General features: G+C 39.8%; 1 protein-coding gene and 1 non-coding gene across 2 annotated transcripts in view; one reads left to right on the top strand and one right to left on the bottom strand.

Annotated features, from left to right (window-relative positions):
- Positions 1–19,886, bottom strand: part of LOC134651259 (prominin-like protein) — a 96,472-nt gene that overhangs the window by 51,387 nt on the left and 25,199 nt on the right. The gene's annotated exons all lie outside the window — the stretch shown is intronic.
- Trnae-uuc (transfer RNA glutamic acid (anticodon UUC)) lies at positions 6,778–6,849 on the top strand. Its single transcript has one exon. It is a non-coding gene; the product is annotated as a tRNA-Glu (tRNA).

The raw sequence follows: 19,886 nt of genomic DNA, 5'->3' as shown, positions 1-19,886 counted from the left end.
CCTAGTGCGGTGATATTACGTCATGAATCGATATTGTTTAGTGGTTGTTTTTAATGATAAAGACCTTTATTTTTAACATGTGTGTAAAAAATGTGTAAATTTTTGGCATTTTCGAAATAAATTAAAGTTGGTTAAGAACAAAGCCAATTTGAGAAGATTTTTACCATAAATTGTAAATATCGATATCACTATTTGCAATCCCTAAACTTTTTATTAGTTGTTTACTTAAAATTTACTCTGGCGTGTGAGTGAGCGTCTTTGCAGACTAGGTCCGGCGGCCAAAAGGTTAACCTCATGCCGCCCACCATATAAAATTATAGCCAAGGAAGTTTGAATCTTGTTGTATTTTCAATTGGGTTGAATTTCATTTGTTCGAAAACTTTACGAGACAAATGAAATGCTATTACTCTACTTTGTTTTTAATTAAGGTTGACATTCCATCGAAACTGAGTGTGCATCCTAATGTACATTGGGCGGCACGAGGTTAAGACAATTGAGCATCACAAATTCCTATTATGTATAAGGACAGCCCTAAAACAAAATGAGCCGAATTAGCTCCTGGACCTCTGAAGGGCTGAAATCATAAATGTAAACAGAGAACAAAGACTTCTCAAATGGGACCTTTTATTAACAGGTTAGCTTATTATGAGTATTATGACACACAGCTTAACAATCTCAACAAAACGCTCAGAAGGTAAACCAGAATTTGTAGAAAGTGACTCATTCTTGCTTAGGTAAGCTACAACGGTTCTCAAAGTTGCTCATTGGTTTATTAGGTAAAAGAGCTAGAAGCAAAACTATTACATTCTACACTCGACATTGTCGTTTTTGGGGGTCATCCATTAATTACGTCACACGTTTAGGGGGAGGGAGGGGGCAAGAAAACGTGACATGTTGGGACATGGGGGAGGGGGGAGTCACAAACATTGTGATGTCACTTTAACTTCATCAGTAACCGAAAATTAATTTATATTTTTTTATTCGCTGTACAGTTAAATAATGAGATTTTGGATGTAACTTTCGTTGTGTTATAAAATTACTAATATTTGTATATCAAAAATATTTTTTTATTAAAAAAAAATGCCGAGTTAATATTGTCGATTTCGTTGAAAACAAAATTGCCTATAATGTGATGTCACACCAGGGGAGGAGGGGTTTGCAAAAAATGTGACCAAGTGTGACAAGGAAGGGGGAGGGGTAAAAAAACCTAGAAATTCGTGTGACGTAATTAATGGATGATCGCATCGCATCGCATTCGTAGATTTTGATTATTAGGTCGGAAAGTCAGTCAAAATGAATACTTGAATTGAAGTATATTTTTCCTCCTACCGCACCATTCCTTACATGTTCTCCTTCAATCGGTATGACGACCACTTGGTGGTGTATAGTTCATTTTGAACAGCTCGTCCGCTTAGCAACTTGTGCTGCCTGCTGGCCACACGCCTGACGAGGGTGTGGATTTACGAGCAAATAACGCGGCTCGCGCGACATCTGCTGTTTGCTGACAAATGTACGTTCCCGGCATATTTGTCTAAGACACAAATCATAATGGTGTCGCGACGGCGTGTTGAGACTTGGGAGCGTTACTTAAGTCTGAGACCATCTTCTACATAGTTTAACCTAGAAAGCAACTACAGAGTGTAGAGTCATAGAGAAAAAAAATACATAGAGTGCTCACTCCATCAGTTTTGGTACCAAAAAGATTATTATTTTCATAGTCGACATCTAGCATCGAGTAGCGGAATTATCAGTATTGCTAAGCACTGTATTCTTACTATGTTTCTCTATGGTAGAGTCAAGGGTAAAATACTAAATACATATTTATTTCAACGGTTTACTAGCGTAGTCGGTAGTGAAATCACAACTTTCCTAGAACTGGTTACGATCCAAAAAAACCCAGTACTTACCTTTTTTTCGCCAATTTTTTTCTAAGAAATTTTGACAAGTGTAGCACATCGTTGTTTAGCCAACACTAAACTTTAAATAAACCCTTATTTCAAGCTGTCCTTGAACAAGTTACAAGCAACGAATAGGACACGTGTAAGGGGATGACCCTCGCAGCTCAGTGGGTACAATTAATGGATCACCTCTCACAGACTCCGCCAGAGCCTCACACATGCACTACACGACGTTAGTAGAGGAACGCCAATGTGTGGTGACCGCGAGTCGTTTGTATCTGATAAGCTTCATCTAGTTGTGAGTGATCTGTGATACAACTGATACAAGGGAGCGAAGCTAGAAGCTACCCTTCGCTTATATTGTAGCGTCCAGGTCGTTACAGTGAATATTTAACACCTCCACTATCGATTATCGACGACTTAAATATTAGTGCGAGTCTAACTAGGGTAAGGTGGGGTAAAAAAGTATATTAAGCCTACCTCCGAAATCAAGTCTGTTTGGGACCGAGGCCTATACATTTCGATCCCAATTGGAAGGAAAGGAGGAAAGTTTAGCGCATATCTGTCCAAGGGCGTAGCCAGCCAGTGAACTAGGGGGTGGTGAGGCCTAAGGGGGGGGCAGAGGCCACAGAGGGGCATGCATTGTATGTAAAAATTGAGCTCCAGCCCCCCCTGCCTGTACACATATAATTATTTGCACTGAGTGTGAGGAACAATTCAATCAATCCTATTTTCTAAAAGATTGCAAGTATTGACTATGTTTTACTAATTGACTGGGAAAAGCGCGACACAATTACACTAGACGACACGTTTACAGCCTATTAGTCCACCTGTTAGTGTCCACACGTCGCCACGCCGGCTAGGTGAATCTAATCGCGGACCACTTTCCACGAACTTTCCACGAATACGTACTAACACTGGTCATCGGTGGACCTTATCTCTTCGCAATAAGGTTTACGAAATATCAATTAACAGTGTGGACGGTACAACTTGTCTAGCAAGTGGCAGGCAATGGCTACTTTTCTCTCGCCAGCTTCGAAAGTAAAGGGCAATTATAGCAATTAAATCGGAAGTTTTGCTTTGTCACGTGTTTTAATCTCATACAATTGGATACTTTCCCATAGACAAAGGAAATTGTTTCACAGCTATCAAAAATCTGTATTAAATCTCACGGAATATAGACCACACTGAAGTTTACTGCGCTCATATTAAATATAAGAAGGCGGGCTCGGCTTTTAAGCCACTAGGAGTTTACAATTTCCTGGCCTATTATTAACTCGATCAAAAATTAGCCTATATTAAGGAATTACGGAAAAAGAAAACCGGCCAAGCGCGAGTCGGACTCGCGTACGAAGGGTTCCGTACCATTACGCAAAAAACGGCAAAAAAATCACGTTTGTTATATGGGAGCCCCACTTTTATTTAATTTTGTTTTTAGTATTTCTTGTTATAGAAATACATCATCTGTGAAAATGTCAACTGTCACGGTTCATGAGTAACATCCTGGTGGCAGACAGACGGACAAACAGACAGACAGACAGACAGACAGACAGACCGACAGACAGACGGACAGCGGAGTTATAGTCATCGGGTTCCGGTTTTACCCTTTGGGTACGTAACCCTAAAAGCGATTCAAAAAAATCGAGCAAGATAATAATCTCATCAAGAATTCAATTATGAAGGATTCGAATCCAATTTAAATTTATGAAGTGGATTTAGCTGGACTGTCGGCCCGTTGAAAAGGATCTGAAGATTAGGGATTACTCTGACATTAACATTAAATAAAAGACGAATAAAATGACTATTTTGATACAAGATACTTTTGATTCATAGATCTGCCAGCCTATTATGGATAGCTTTATCCATCTTTATCCACGTGATAAAATAACTGTCACTGTTTAACACCGTGGGAAAGAAAGTGACGGACACCGTTTTATCACGCTGTCACGTAGACAAGAACGACCATCATATCCGTACTGATGTCTATTGAAATAAATACCGAAAGACTGAGGCTGGGTCATATCATATCGCTAAGGTCACGTGTTGAAAAGATATATGCCATTTGATTTGGTATTTTAGGTATATACCGTGATCACAAACTAGCATTTCAGATTGAGGTCAGAGGTTTCGCCAGGGGATTACATTTATATGGTCCCAGTGAGCTATTGCCTCGCATGAGTCTTCGATCGTTGATATACTTCTAACTTCTATAATATTTTTTGTAAGTAAGTGTTTTGAAACATGTAGAACATTAAGCGTTTGTCAAATAACTCTTTGCATACCCGTCCACCCACGGACGCTATATTCGACGGCAAGTATAGTCATGTCTGAAATACTTTCTGTTTTCGATAGTTTGAAGGCGAGAGTGTATGTAGAACGTCTGAATTGATATTTATCAAACTGGCGTGAAGTAGGTACAGTCGCTATCAGATATATCGGAGCGGTCAAGGCGCTCACCTCTATTGTCAAGGCGTTAGAGTGCGTGTTCAGATATTGTGAACACCTTGGCCGCTCCGATATATCTGATGGCGACTGTACTCAGCATAGGGAAGGGTGACTTTCTCTGGTATCAAAGGCCAAGACTCCTGTTATTTCTGTTAAGTCAAAACTGGTCGGTATAATTAGTTAAATTAATTTAACAGGTGTTCCAAAACTGTGCTAACTATCCATTAGCGCTAATTAAATTCACACACCCGTGCAATACCAGACTGTCTGCAATCCGGCTGTCTAGCATGGGTATCGAGAGATAATGGTCAATTCAACAATGGAACAAAGACGCTGTTTTAAGTTCAGCAAGTCTGGTATTCACACGTTACATAATGCTTAACGGCCGCTTCATTACACACATACCATACCAGGGCTGGCTGCAACAAACCTTCGGAAGTTTCTAAAGAAACTGCTACTGCGTCGGGAAAAGCGCAAGACCACCAGCGGCGATCAACTGTGCTCTCGTGTCTTTGTAAGCTCGCCTCTATGATTCAGAGAACACAACGAGCTTACGAGTTGTTGCAAATCTCCGGATCAGCTATAGGTACTAAACCTCACAATCCAGCATATCTTGTAAGTCTTGTAACTAGATATCGTTTCGGCTCGAATTCCCGGGCCATGCATCAGTTTTACGAGCCACCTGTGACTCACCGACCGTTAGGCTCCCGTTTAGATTGACTCAGGCCGTTTACCTAAGTTCGGCGTAGGGTAAAGTTAAGTTAATTTGAAGGGGAGACGAAGGCCGAACATTGGTAACAGTGTTTTTAGGCCGTCGCAATCAAATGGATGTGGGTCTTAGGGGTTTATGGTATTTCAGTTGAGATGTTTATTCTTGTAATCGTATTAGGAAAGAGCATTCTGAATTAATGAATAGAATAAAATGTATTTAGGAAATTGAAACAACAACAACTTAACTAACACGCCCTGAAAATATTTTATAAAGTCACTGAAAAAGTTTCCACGCAGCTTGGTGTCAAGGTACCTTTTGGATACCTTGCTTGACGCTGGCCTTCCGCAGAATCCCTATAATAGCGCTGCGAGAGGAAGCAAGCGAGCCTCCTCCACAATTCCTCGAATCTCGTGTTCAGACAATTCTGCAATTCATCTTACGACTCGCATTTTGACTCTTGATTAAAGCTAAGCGGCCAAAATTTTTAACGTTCACACATCACATGAAGAGGTTATTATCGCTACGATAACGGGATGGGTCGTGAGTTGCATGACAATAGGTTCTATATTCGAACCACTTACCGAACGATCACCTCCGACTCCGACCAACCAGTATGTATATAAGTTCCGTTATATTAAATACTAGTCGCAGATCACACTTATATTCGTTGTAGCTGAGACAAATGCTCGCCTGCAAATGTATCCCATGGTTATAAAGAGCCTGCTAATTGAAAAAGGTCATATGTGACAGAGAGTTACTCACACCATAAGTCTTTTTGATTAAAAAGGAATGGGTTAGGTGTCTTATGACAATATGAATGCGTGACATACGGTCATCGTTCCCAGGCCATAAAATATATTTATATTGGGTGTAAATGCTAATAAGACTTTACATAAACTTGATGAATTCAGTGGGGATCTTGTGGAATAAATAATATTGGAAATTCAAATTTATAAAGATGTGACGTAAAGTGCCCGTTGGATTGGATATAAAAGAAACTAAAGTTAGAAAGTAACCCGTATCAAGTCGTTTCATTCTTACCCTTGTCTCTTGTATTGTATGCAACATTGAACAAAGGGCAACAAACAAAAGATGTAGGGCAGGGTATTATCATGCCGCGATCAGAAAGGGATTAGAAATAACAGATTTCCATACACTTACGTCAAAATTTTATTATAAAAGGCTATTTTATTTTATTTATTACGTCAAAATCAATATGGATTGACAGCTATCTCAATCCCTTTCTAATCGCGATTCAGTAATACTAGGGCACAAAATAGGTATTCGTAGGGCAGAAAAGTGTGTCAGAAAGGAAATGCCACCCTAGCAGGCGGCATGGCACCGGCGTCTAGGGTAAAATAATAAATATGCGACAATTAAATAACTATTTGGGAACAATCTTCACACATATCCACCTAGCCCTAAAGCAAATTTTTTACTATGGCACATATATAACACTAACTATGGGTACTAGATGACGATATACAGATAACATCCATAACCCAGGATTCGTGATAAACACAAATAAATTAATGGAAATAGATTGCCAATTTATACAATAGGTTCGCACTATATTATTTAATTATCAGTGGCCTTGAAATTACATTGAGTCGTAAATATAAATAGCACTGAAATATTTGTACAAGTTGTAATTATTCAGGCCATACAGTGCATGTCAAAGTCAAGTACATAATCATACGTAATTTCACCGAAACTCATAACTCCCGTATGGTCTAGTGGCTAGGATACCTGGCTTTCACCCAGGAGGCTCGGGTTCGATTCCCGGTACGGGAAAATTTTTTTGTAACTTTTATTTATTTCCGGGATCACGGAAACGGCTCTAACGCTTCGATGAAATTTGCTATATGGGGGTTTTCGGGGGCGAAAAATCTTTCTAGCTAGGTCTTATCTCTGGAAAAACGCGCATTTTTGAGTTTTTATTGTCTCCCAGATATTTTTATTGATACGAGGGCTGTTTGATAAGTACCCGTTTATGAAAAAAATAATCAGTTGTTTTTGTTTATATGCATTTATTTTTCTTCATAGTCTCCTTTTAACTCTATACACTTGTTCCACCTATATTCAAGCTTCAATAAACCATCCAAAAAGTATGATTTCGGAAAGTCATTAAAATAGGCCTCTGTGGCGGCAATGACTTCGTCATTTGATCCAAATCGCTTACCACCGAGCCATTTTTTCAGGTTGGGCAACAAAAATAAATCGCATGGGGTCAAATCTGGAGAATACGGGGGGTAAGGCAATAGGGCGTAGCGTAATTGTGTTAATTTAGCCATCACAACTCTAGACGAATGAGCTGGTGCGTTGTCGTGATGAGACAGTACTTTTTTATTTTTTAAATGGGGTCGTTTGTCCTTCAACCCAGCGTCAAATTCATCCAATAAATTGGCATAGTACTGCCCTGTTATCGTTTTCCCCTTTTCTAAGAACTCAATATGTATAATACCCTGCGAATCCCAAAAAACGGTCGCCATGACCTTTCCAGCCGATGGAACGATTTTTGCTATCTTTCGCGCAGGTTCACCCGGTAAAATCCACTGCTTCGACTGCCCTTTCATTTCCGGGGGGTAGTGGTGACCCACGTTTCGTCTACGGTCACGAAACGACGCAGAAACTCCTTCGGGTTACGTTTGAACACAGCCAAACACTGCTCCGAAGTAGTCAGTCGGTTCCGTTTTTGCTCCTCCGTGAGTAAACGCGGCACCCACCTCGCCGATACTGTCTTCATACCCAATTTTTCTTCTAATATGTTTTGTACCCGCTCGATTGGAACATTTACAGCATCAACGATTTCTCGAAGTTCAATTCGGCGGTCGGCTAAAACGATATTTTCAATTTTCTTAACCATATCGTCTGTAGTCACCTCAATTGGGCGGCCTGGGCGATCCTCATCAAAGACGGTTGTTCTCCCCCGCTTAAACTCGTTAAACCAGTATCTGACGGTTGTCATAGAAGGAGCACATTCATGGTAAACCGCTTGCATTCTTACTTTTATTTCATCACATGTTTTTCCTTCCAAAAACAAGAATCTAATTACAGACCGATACTGCTCTTTCTCCATTTTCACAATTTTAAGTTCACGCTTTCACTGAATCGCTGTCAAATGAGAAAAAAACAAAAGAATGCTGTTTTTTTTTTTAAATTTTCCCACCTCTGAAAAATGGCTTAAAACGATTGTATACATATTTTCGGCCCGTGATATTAATACATTTGGAAAACGGGTACTTATCAAACAGCCCTCGTAAAAGAACTAACAAAATTGAATCTCGCCTCCTTCAATAATTAATCGCGTTTCACAGGTCAGCGCGTCAGTAAATTGTTTTGCACCCTCAAGGTTCACTGGCGACACTGGCAAACACGACACAACATATTTATTTTAGTAACGGTACGATGTTCGATATTTGTTAAGTTTAAAGAGCTCCTCCTTATGGGTGGAATAAATAAGAAATCCCCATTTGTGACAAATAACGATATTTGTAACATTCCGTTGAACGAAACCACCATTACGTTTTCGTAACTCAAAGGAAGATTTTAGCTCTGAATTATATCTATCTATTGTACAGAACGGAATAGGGAAACTCTATATATCCACCATATGTTATCGCATTCTGACGCAAAAAAAACTATAACAAAGTAAAAATAGGGCCTAATATTTCACACGCTTCTGATATATCCGAGCTTCGCTATTTTCCGAGCTTCATATCTCTACTCCACTCTGGCATATCATGCCGATAGTGAACTTGATTAGGGATACATCCTCGCGTAAAAGCTTTCATTATGCTTGTATGTATGCTTTATATACCTACTTATACACTATTCCGTAAATATCTGAACACACATAGAGCCCTGTACAATGACTGTGGCGTTGCCTGGCAGGTTTACATTAGTATTATTCATTTCATGTCATTTATTCCTACTAGTTACCACCAAGTTGTTATCAGTGGTAAAATCTGTGATTTTTTTCTCACCTTTTACCACTACTAAGAACAACTGTGATAAAAAATCCCACTACCAAGTCAGCCTGGTGGTAACTAGTGGGCATTATTATTCTCAGTAGTTATTTAGAATTATTTTTCTTAGTAGGCAAAATGTATTTATAATTATTTTACCTAAACATAAGCAATACATGCGTTTTATAATCATCTTTAGTGGGTTTCTGACCTCATTTCTTTGATCACACCAAACAGTAAGAATAAGCAAATTACCAGCACAACACAAACACAATTAAAACTAATTATTATTTATTACGTCCCTGGTGTGATGACGAATTCCAAGAATTCTTATGCTATTATTTTATTAATCGTCATACGAAGTGGTATCATGAGGAAAAATATAATACTGAAATATGTATGTCTTAATGTATTTAAATGAAACTACAATATTTCATAACTTTTTTTTATGATAGAGGCAAACGAGCAGACGAATTGCCTTATGGTAAGCAATTATTTTCGCCCATGGACACCTGCAACACCAGAGTTAATATGACGTTTATTGTGGCACCTCCACACTTTATCATGTCAAAGTCGGTACAGAGTTAGCTTAAACGGACGAGCTCAAACTATATCTATCTATATCATGCATGGGCTAGACAAATTGCAACTACCATATCCAAGGCCCTCTATTATGCCAAACTGGCCTGTCTACCTGACATTTCACAGACTGGAAACAAAGTAAAACGTACCCTATATCCAGCCATGCAAAATCGATTATCCATCGAACTGTTTACTTAACATAAACGCTGATGACTCACATCAGACAGGCTCTTTCATCTTAGCGCAGAGTAATTTAAACTTAAAGTGAGGGTGATAGAGATGGTAATGCAGTGTTAGAGCTTAGAATAGCTTTGCCGCGACACTGTTTAAGACTGAACAGCTGCAGGCGAAGTAGTTCGATTGGTCAGTGATCTAGTGACCGGATTCATTTACTGATGAGACATCGCATTGGACGTGCATTGGACTCAGTAACTTTTTGCAGTAATCACAATTAGGGCTTGCAATTCGAATATTCGAATATTCGAATTTGTCGAATATTCGACCTGTTTTGATATTCGAATATTCGGCCGCTCAGGTTTCGAATATTCGAATATTTTTTATTACTATAAAAAAACTATGTCATCCGCTGTAGTTACAGTTTCTGTGTGTTTTTCGGGTATTTAAAGTAAATGAGGAACGGTAGGTACCCAAATACGTAGGAAATAATATTTTTACTGTATTCCTCTCGATAGACTTCGTGAATACAGTGAAACCTAACCCAATTTAAAAGAAAACGAAATCAAAAAGTATGTTACTTTTACGGTGCGTAAGTTTTATGTTAAAGGGTCATTCTGATTATCCTACAAGCGTACGTTAAGCGAATTTTTGAAGTCTAAACCTGGCCACTTATCGCAATTCTCAAATTTGATCATACCAAACCTGCCCAACTTGGTAATCTAACCATGCACCTTTAGCTAACGAATAATCCACCCAGTAGTCAACTAACTTTTCCCTTAAATATTCCAATATTATATAATTAGCCATTAGGAATAAAAACTTGCCAAAACAAATAAAGCCAATAAAGATTCAAAATACAATGGAATTAAAAGCCTTTTTACAGGCTTCTGAGTGACTACAAGTTAATTTATATCGGAAAATAATTACCTAGGTACCTACTAAAAAAATATCTTGCATACCTAGGTGTTTGGATGGTTAATGTTATATTATTTCACGCAACGACGCATTTATTATAAGTTTTATCTAGAAATATTAAATACGTCAAATTTTGGCGTTATACTTTTTATAAATGTGGGCATCTTATAGTAGGATGATAAAATCTAGTCAATTAAGTGGATTTCGGCCAAATATCATTAGTTTTAGCAATATGTGAAAATAGCTTTTGAATATAACGATAATAAACCGATTTCTCGTTCCTTTTCTTATTATTTATAATATTCGAATAATTTATTCGAATATTCGAATACGTCGTCAGAAAAAGTCGAATATTCGAATATCTGAAAGTTTCGAATATTTGCAATCCCTAATCACAATTAATTAAGACGCTACCGTATGATGATGATTCTGTAATTGTTGGTCCTAGGCTAGCGCATAATCCGCCTATGATGACAAAAAGTTACCTGATAACTGTTAAGGCTTCGTCACACAGGCGCGTTTTCCGGGCGGCGCGTGAGCGGGGCGCGCCGCTTTTACATATAAAAATTACGCGCAGCCCAGAAAACGCGCCTGTGTGACGAAGCCTTAACTGAGTCGGGATTCAGAGTCAAGAGTTAATCTCAAACTGTAATTTTCTTAGCACAGTTATCCAATTACCTATTCTACCTAATACTCAGGCACCATTAGATAATGATAACCATTCCGTTGACCGATTGGATGCTGAAGAGCGAAACGGTGAAAACTCCGAAGGGCATACTTATACCTTAAGTTGACTTACGACTTGTTGAAGAGAAAGCTGCAGTATATTTACCTGTAAATAAAAGAGAAAGCATTACTCACATACTAAAAGGTTATAAAAAGGTATTGTTTGATGCGGGTGATGTTTGATGCACATTACAATAAAGTTGACATAGAAAATAAGTTTTTTTTAAAACATTTCCGAAGTTTTTGCCTACAAAATGGTCGCCGTGTGAGATGGCTCAAACGAACGCGGACACTTCTCCGTTCAATTTATAGCTGACCCCATTTACTGTGATGGCTAACAAGCCCACAATCAACCGTCTGTCCATAACAGAGCTGTGCTGCTGCTGCTGTGTGACTCAAGATTTGTTAGGTTTGTTTATTCAACAGAATTGGAGCACTTTGAAGGGTACTGCTACTGTAGTCCGGGGACTAGTGCCAGCTGCGAATAGTCGGAGTTGTGCAAGTTTTATCTCTGAACTAGAACGCCATATGCGATTTGTTGGTGGGAATATTTGAGCCCTTTTATTTAGAACCAGTCATTCCAGCCACTTGGCGAGCGCTGAAGAAACGAAGAGTACTTTCCGATTAGAAAATGGAAAGTAAGAAAACACATTTGTTTAACACTTGTGGTACTACCTAACTAACATAACGTAACCCGTGTGTACCATTAGATGTTAAAATAGGACCCCGCTCAGTATAATGCCGTGGCAACGCCATGTTGTTTTTGATGGGGATGACAACACAACAAACAGGGAATAAGGTACATATAAGTAATAAATTGCAACGAAAAAGTAAAATAAAATACAGAAAAAAATACAAACCATATAACCATAAAAATTACGCATTACATTATCGCCCGAAAACTCGACTCTCGCAAACGAGAATTAGAACGAACAAGAACGAGAGTTGCCGAACTACAGATTTATTGGCCCATACATGACGAGACAATACGAGTGACGCAAGAGACTGTGTCGACGGCGAGATGTTGTAACCCACAAATCCTAATTAAACCGTCATTAATGTAAGTATGTCCGACATGTCAGGTGATAAGAGAAACGCCGTTTCAGCGAAGACAAGCGATTAAAGTCACCATTTTCACGAAAATTCATAAACTTTCAATTGATTCCGCAAAAGACTAACTAGCCACTAATGACTAAACCGAACCACGAAATACTACTCGAAATGCCAACGGTTCCATTTACTTACTTTTTTAATAAGATTTATTATGTGGACAGACTATATTTCTGGAGCTGGGCAAGCAGAGCACGATTGAAATTGAATCAAGTATAATTTTTCAATTCATTAAAATCGGAAACAACAACACATCAACGATCCCAATAACGCCGAGAATCCCGCTAAATCCCCATCGATTCGACCTACATTTGACAAGCGCACAATATGGGACATTCTGGAGCGGTGTGGAAACACTGGGAACCAGCGGAGCGCATCTGCGAAAACCAAACAAATTTTCCTAGCATAATTTACCCCTGGATCTGTATAAATTTCATGTAACGGGAGTTCAGACTTTATACTGGTCGATAGCAAAGTTATAGTGGTATTTGTCGTGATCCTGATGATATGTCAAGCGGCGCGTCTGCGTCCGCGTCGCTTGCATCAGTTGCACCACAATGGGGACAGTTCAAACTTCAACTGTCAGCATTAGATGCTACTCGTCGCGTTAAATCCCTAGAGATTTATGGTTGAAAGGTTAGAAGTGAGGCGACAGATTTTGTAACAATACAATCACTCTCACCTCAGATCCATAGCGAAGTTGCTTAAGTCCAACTACAATCAGCATGAAAAGCCAAATACGCCTAGGTATCTGCGCTCTTGACATTTTGATGACGCTACAAGGGCACCAACACCAACACCAATAGACAAGCGGGCACACACGCAACAGTCGTGTCGTCAATAGATATACAACTGTCTATTTAAATTTAGAATCTCCTTATTTTGTTAGTGATTTTGTTAATTCACCGTTCATCTCATTCGCCATTCTCTAAATGTTAAAACCCAATACTTTGCCAGGAATGTCGGCCATTTGTCAGGACTGCGGACAGAATACGGAAATGTCAGGAATTTTAGACAAATACCTAAAAGATTAAGTGTCTAGTTAGTTTAATAGGTTTGAATGCTGAACGGCTAAAGTAGATTTGTAAAATATCGCTCAGGGAGTTTCGATTTGTTATAAAGTGGGGTGCCATGGCATGCCAGGAATTTAGCCAGAAGTTAACAACAATGGAGACGGTTCGACTGAAGTCGATATCAGAAACTGATCGGTGACGATTACAAATCTTTAAAAAAATTCTTATTGCAATAAGACGACGGTCTTAATATGTAAAGTGAGAGCGATAAGGCATTGAAACGATCAACATTGTGGACGTTGACTCTACGCAGCGACGACACAAAAAAGATGAGGTAGTATTATGAATAAATATATCGTTAACGTGAGTAACGGCGCCTGACACGTTCGATCCAGATTGATGGTAAGAATAAAACAACATATCATGGGATGTGCTTGTAACGATCCATCTGATAAAAGTGCTAAAGCAGTATTCCGAATCAAATAGCAATGAAGAACGCCTTATGGATCGCTCTTTACGATTGTCATACAATAATAATATTAGTACAAACACATTCTGTATTCGCATAAAAAATACCAGAACAACATCAGAAGTATCAGAACATGCTAACTTTCACAGTTTATAATAAGGATAATAAATCATAATCCACCAATGACAATTTTGCATGTAACGTCCCTCCCTGCCATTAATAGAATGGGTCTGTGCGAGTGCCGGTTGCAATTGATTCGACCTCAGTCCCCTCCGGGTGAATAGTTTAACCGTAATCGTTAGTTGTTAGACGTTACGCATCTTTAGGACCGTTAGGCATTCAGTTTCGGGGACAAACTTCGCTATTGCGTCTCCGATAAAAAACTTTTTCTTTAGTTCGCGCCTAGAGAGACATTTCGAGAAAATTTAACTACGGCCTGCGTAGAAGAAACAGCAATAAGTGCTGAATATAAAATATTCTGAGCTGTTTCTATTGACTTGCCCTAATAAGCGCAAAAATATGTCTTATCAAACACCATTCACCTTCCCGAAGTCTGGCACATATGAAATTTCAAGAATACCTTTTGGACTATTGTTCACGAAATCGTGTTTATCATCTTATCTTATCAATAAGTTTAACGTCAATACGAGCAGAGCTCTGTCAGGGACAGGAAAAACAAATAAACACCAGACATAAGCTTATCAATGACCTATAAAAACACCTACTGCGAATTCCCCGCCAAATGACAATGCTGTTTACCGACTTTGTAAATCTAGGTCACTTGTTATGTTACCCTATTCATATTCCCGAAAAGTTCACGCAATGCACCGATAGCAAGCGGGTCGGGAGTCGGGCGTCGCAATGCAGGTGCGACCCAGATTGTAGGCCCTTGGGGTTCGCGGGTCAAGCCAACATTGCCGTTGGACTAAGACTGATTAGTACGGATCGTAGGTCAAGCATAGCATGACTACAGGCTTATTGGGTCGAGCCAAAAACAATGTCAATCTGCCGTGCTTGAAGGCATGTATGACTAGAGATTCCTTACTCGTTTAAGGTACGCGAACAGTTCAACATAGAACAAGGAAATGGACATTCTTCGTGAACTTGCTATAGTTAGTGTTTCTACCAAGGCTCGAAACCAGTTTTTTCTTCATACAAAAAATACCGGTATTAATTCGTTCTTTTTCGTTGTTTGGTTTATTATTTCATTTTTAATGGGACAATCTAATAATACAAAGGTGTTACCTAAATACATTATTCATGCCTACGTAAAGAGCATAAAATAATTAAAAATACTGGGCTATTTTAGGTTTTACAAAAAAACCGGTTCCGAGGCCTGGTTTCTACATTGCTATTCCTACCAGAATTTTTTGGAGTAAATCTCTACATGTGCGTTTTGGTATTAACTGTAAGCTTGTGTGCTGCGTAAATAAATAATAAACAATGTGGAGAGTTGGAGACTGATTGTCCTAGAGTCGGAAACGTAATCTGTAGCACGCTGCCTAACCGCTGACGCTACGCAACATTGTGTGCCACACCAAGACCATTCGCTATAGAAGTAGTAACCATATGAATTTAATGCGTAATCGATTTTGGTGTGATTTGTGCGTCCTTTGTTCGATAAGTCGTACACAGTCGCAGTTGTTGTGAATTTTGCAAACACCGGTGGAATTGAATTCAGCTTTTATCAGAAAGTACAGAAGGCATAATAACACCAGGAGTAAACGATAACATCTATAAATGCAGGTGCGACCTAAATTGAAACCGAGCCTTTTTGAGGACTTGACTCATACGGCATGCAACATGACCAATAAGCGCTACAGGAATGTGTCATTATCACAATAACTTTCGTGGCATACCATAAATTGTTAGATAGATTAACTAGATTACAATTTAAATTTATACTTTTTAATGTTTAAATGTGAGTTAATATGTTTTTAATGTTTGTTTCATGTTTGCCGTTGAGCACCTTCAAACTATGTTCGCGCTTATTTATTTGTAGTAGTTCGTTTTACGACGGGAAACGTCAAAACTGATAAGTCTTAAGATGAGGTCACCAAGTACATAATGTAAACATTATTTATATCTACATTTATTTATGTTACGCGAGTTGAATGTATTCTGTAGTATCAGTACGTTTCGAAAGTAGGCCTACACGGAGAGAAAAAATATTGTTCGAATTAAAAACCTGCTTTCTAAAAGACGGGATTATCAAACTTTATTAATTTTTACATTTTTTTTCTAGGCGATAGAAAATAATATAATTTCAAGTAAACTTCCCTGGTTTTTTAAATTTATTTTCCTTAATATTGTTTAAACATTTTGAACCCGGGACCTTGCTCAACGATATTTATCGCGCTGAAGACAACCCACGTTGCAACCTCCATGCGGGGACCGCAGCCCGGGCTCAAGGAATACGCTCTTGCTTTACCCAGACAACATGACAGCTGGTTGTCAATTTTTTTATTTACAAACAAGAAAAATAGATTTCAGTGAAGCAATACGTATAACGCTTACACTTATTCGTGCTGTTCGTGCTTGTGAAGTGAAGTACTAGTGCCAGTTAAACCGCCTCCACACAATTCATTACATTATAAAAGAAGGCCAAGTTGAACTAAACTTCGACGGTTACCACGCGGCAACTGGTCTGGGAGGACTTTTAGGATTGCTTCGAGAACCCTGCTGCCGAGCTACGTATAATAGTATAGCATAAAATACTTAAGGCCGGTAGGCCGTATCCTTTTTATATTGTTTTTTTAGCTCAGCTTTGTATTTTAATTTTCTTTGTTTTTGTGAATCTAGTGTTTAATGTGTTCGATAACGAGAGATACCCCGCTAAATGTCGCCCCTCCTACTGCATCAGATGTACAATGCCCACTTTGCCCACCGGGTCGTCTCTTTAAAGGCCAGAGAGGCCTAAATATCCACTTAGGTAAAACTCACGGTACAAACACGTCGCAACCCTCTACCCAACCAACCCAAGCATCCCACCCAAACCAAGGCAACGATACTACAACAGGTCTTTCCAGTCTACCAAAGCTTAAGAAATATGTTCGTGTACTCAAACATATACCTAAAGGAGCCAGAAGCTTAGCTGCTGGCAGGTTAGCGGGCATTATAGAAAATTGCCTCAAAACAAACAGTACAGAAGATTGGTATGCTTTTTTATCTTTTTCCTTTACGGCGTTAAGAGTTCCGGAGAGTTCTATTCACAAATCTCTCACGTCAAAAGTAAAAGATAACATTGAGTCGACAAACACATATTTCCCTGACGAAGTAAGTTATAAACCACAGTCTCTGTATCGCTCAATAGAATCTAAAGTGTATGAAGGAGACTTACGGGGGGCCGTACGGCTTCTAATGTCCGAATCAACACTAGCTCCCAACAATAACGACACTTTAAGAGAGTTGCAAAATAAACATCCACCTCCATCAAGACAGCTCGCTTTGCCAGCCGAGCCTAATTTGTCAAGCCCGTATTTAACTGTAACAACTTCGGAGGTAACAAATGCTATAGGAAGTTTTTATAATGGCTCAGCCGCTGGCCTAGATGGTCTCCGTCCTCAGCATCTGAAGGAGTTAACTTCCTCATCAGCGGGAAGCAATGGGCCTAAATTACTTGAATCGCTGACCAAATTATGTAACTTTATGTTGCGAGGGATGGTTCATCCACAAGTCTGTTCATATTTATATGGAGCATCGGTTTGCGCCTTATCAAAAAAAGATGGAGGGGTTCGGCCCATCGCGATCGGGAACACCATACGCCGTCTCGTTGCCAAATTGTGTTGCCATTCCGTAAGGGACGCCATGGCGGCTTACCTCCAGCCCCACCAAGTAGGGTTTGGCACACCTCTTGGCTGTGAATCTGCCATTCACGCTACGCGTTCTTTCGCTACCTTACAGGATGGCGATGACAGAATTGTTTTGAAACTGGACTTAAAAAATGCTTTCAATAGCGTGGAGAGGGATACAATGTTAGAGGAAGTAAGGAATTTGATACCTTCTTTATATCCCTTCCTCTACCAGTGCTATGCCTCTCCTAGCAACCTATTTTATAACTGTAGTATTTTATCATCTCAAGTCGGTGCCCAACAGGGAGATCCTTTAGGTCCGTTGGTTTTTTGTCTGGCCATTCAAAAACATATATCGACATTGGTATCTCCTTTAAACGTTTGGTATTTGGATGATGGCACGATTGGAGGACCAGCCAACGTTGTTCTTAGCGATTTAAGGAAATTATTGCCAGCCCTATCGGGCATTGGCTTAGAAGTAAATTCAGAAAAATGTGAATTGTTTCCATGCAGTTCATCTGGCTTTTTCCCTGACTTCCAAGCACTGCTGCCCAATTTGAAATTAATTGACACCACATCTTTTTCACTTTTAGGTGCTCCAATATTTCCTGAAGGGGTGCCGTCTACAATTCGGAAAAAAGGGGATGCATTATCATCATCACTCCATCATCTACAACAGCTCTCATCACATGTTGCCTTGGTTTTATTACGTAACTGCTTCTCCATGCCCCGCCTGACTTATACACTTCGAACAGCACCCTCATGGCTCTTCCCAGAGCACATCCGCAACTTTGACCAAACTTTGCGAAATGGTCTGGAAATCATCCTCAACGTCAGCTTGAATGATTCCCAGTGGTCTCAATCTTCGCTGCCCATCCGATATGGTGGTCTCGGGATTCGTCGAGCGCACGATGTCGGACTAGTGGCATTCATAGCCTCCGCTCACGCTTCCATGGATCTTGTCACTCGAATCTTACCAGTAAACGGTGGCAGTGTCCGAATTCCTTTTTTGGAAGAAGCCTTTTATGAGTGGAGGGCTAGGTGCCCAAATGACGCGAGGCCCGAAAATCTGAAGCTCCAAAGATCCTGGGACGACATTCTTAGCAAGAAAACATACGATGACTTACTCGAAGCGGCTGTAAATGTCGATGTGGCGCGTTTGAAAGCAGTGGCATTGCCTGAATCCGGAGCATGGCTGCACGCGCTACCATCACCATACTTGGGCACACTCCTTGATACTGACTCCCTTCGCATAGGTGTGGCACTGCGACTGGGCTGTACTGTTTGCGAACCCCACCAGTGTGTGTGCGGGGCTGCAGTCCAACCAAACGGTCACCACGGACTGAGCTGCGTTCGTTGCGCCGGTAGGTTCTCCAGACACCAGTGCATTAACGAAATTATTCGTCGTGCACTGGTGTCTGCGAATATTCCCTGTGTCTTAGAGCCCCAAGGCTTAAGCAGGACCGACGGAAAAAGACCAGACGGTCTGACGCTGGTCCCATGGGAGCGAGGACGCAGCCTCATTTGGGACGCGACGTGCGTAAGCACATTTGCCCCTTCCCATCTCAGCTACACGGTGCACAAAGCTGGAGCTGCTGCCGAAAACGCCGCCAAACTAAAACGGGTTAAATACTCAAATCTGGAGCCGACCTTCGATTTTGTACCAGTAGCCATAGAAACCAGCGGGCCTTGGTGTGCTGATGCTAAAAAATTCATAAGAAAGTTAGGTCAACGCCTACGAGAGAAAAGCGGCGACCCCAGGTCCGGCGCATTTTTAATCCAGCGTATCTCGCTAGCGGTACAAAGAGGGAACGCCAGCAGCGTACTAGGTACATTCAGCCGGGTACCTATGGCCTAAATGCATACAATACCATTAATTTTTATATTTACCTAAGTATATTAAATTTGTAAATTTCTGTACCTAATTTCAAGTAAGTTTTATTAATTTCATAGTATAGGAAATACAAAAAGGTTTTACTTAATCGTGAAATTAATATTCTTTACTCGGAATAACAGATTTGTATAAATTCTTTAAAACTTTCCTTGAGTTTATAAATGGTGTACTAGTTACAGTACGTAA

The sequence above is a fragment of the Cydia amplana genome, chromosome 9, assembly GCF_948474715.1.
Source record: "Cydia amplana chromosome 9, ilCydAmpl1.1, whole genome shotgun sequence".
In the NCBI taxonomy this organism is placed as follows: Eukaryota; Metazoa; Arthropoda; class Insecta; order Lepidoptera; family Tortricidae; genus Cydia; species Cydia amplana.
Note: the sequence above shows the minus strand (reverse complement) of the source record. Positions and strands in the feature narration are given on the sequence as shown.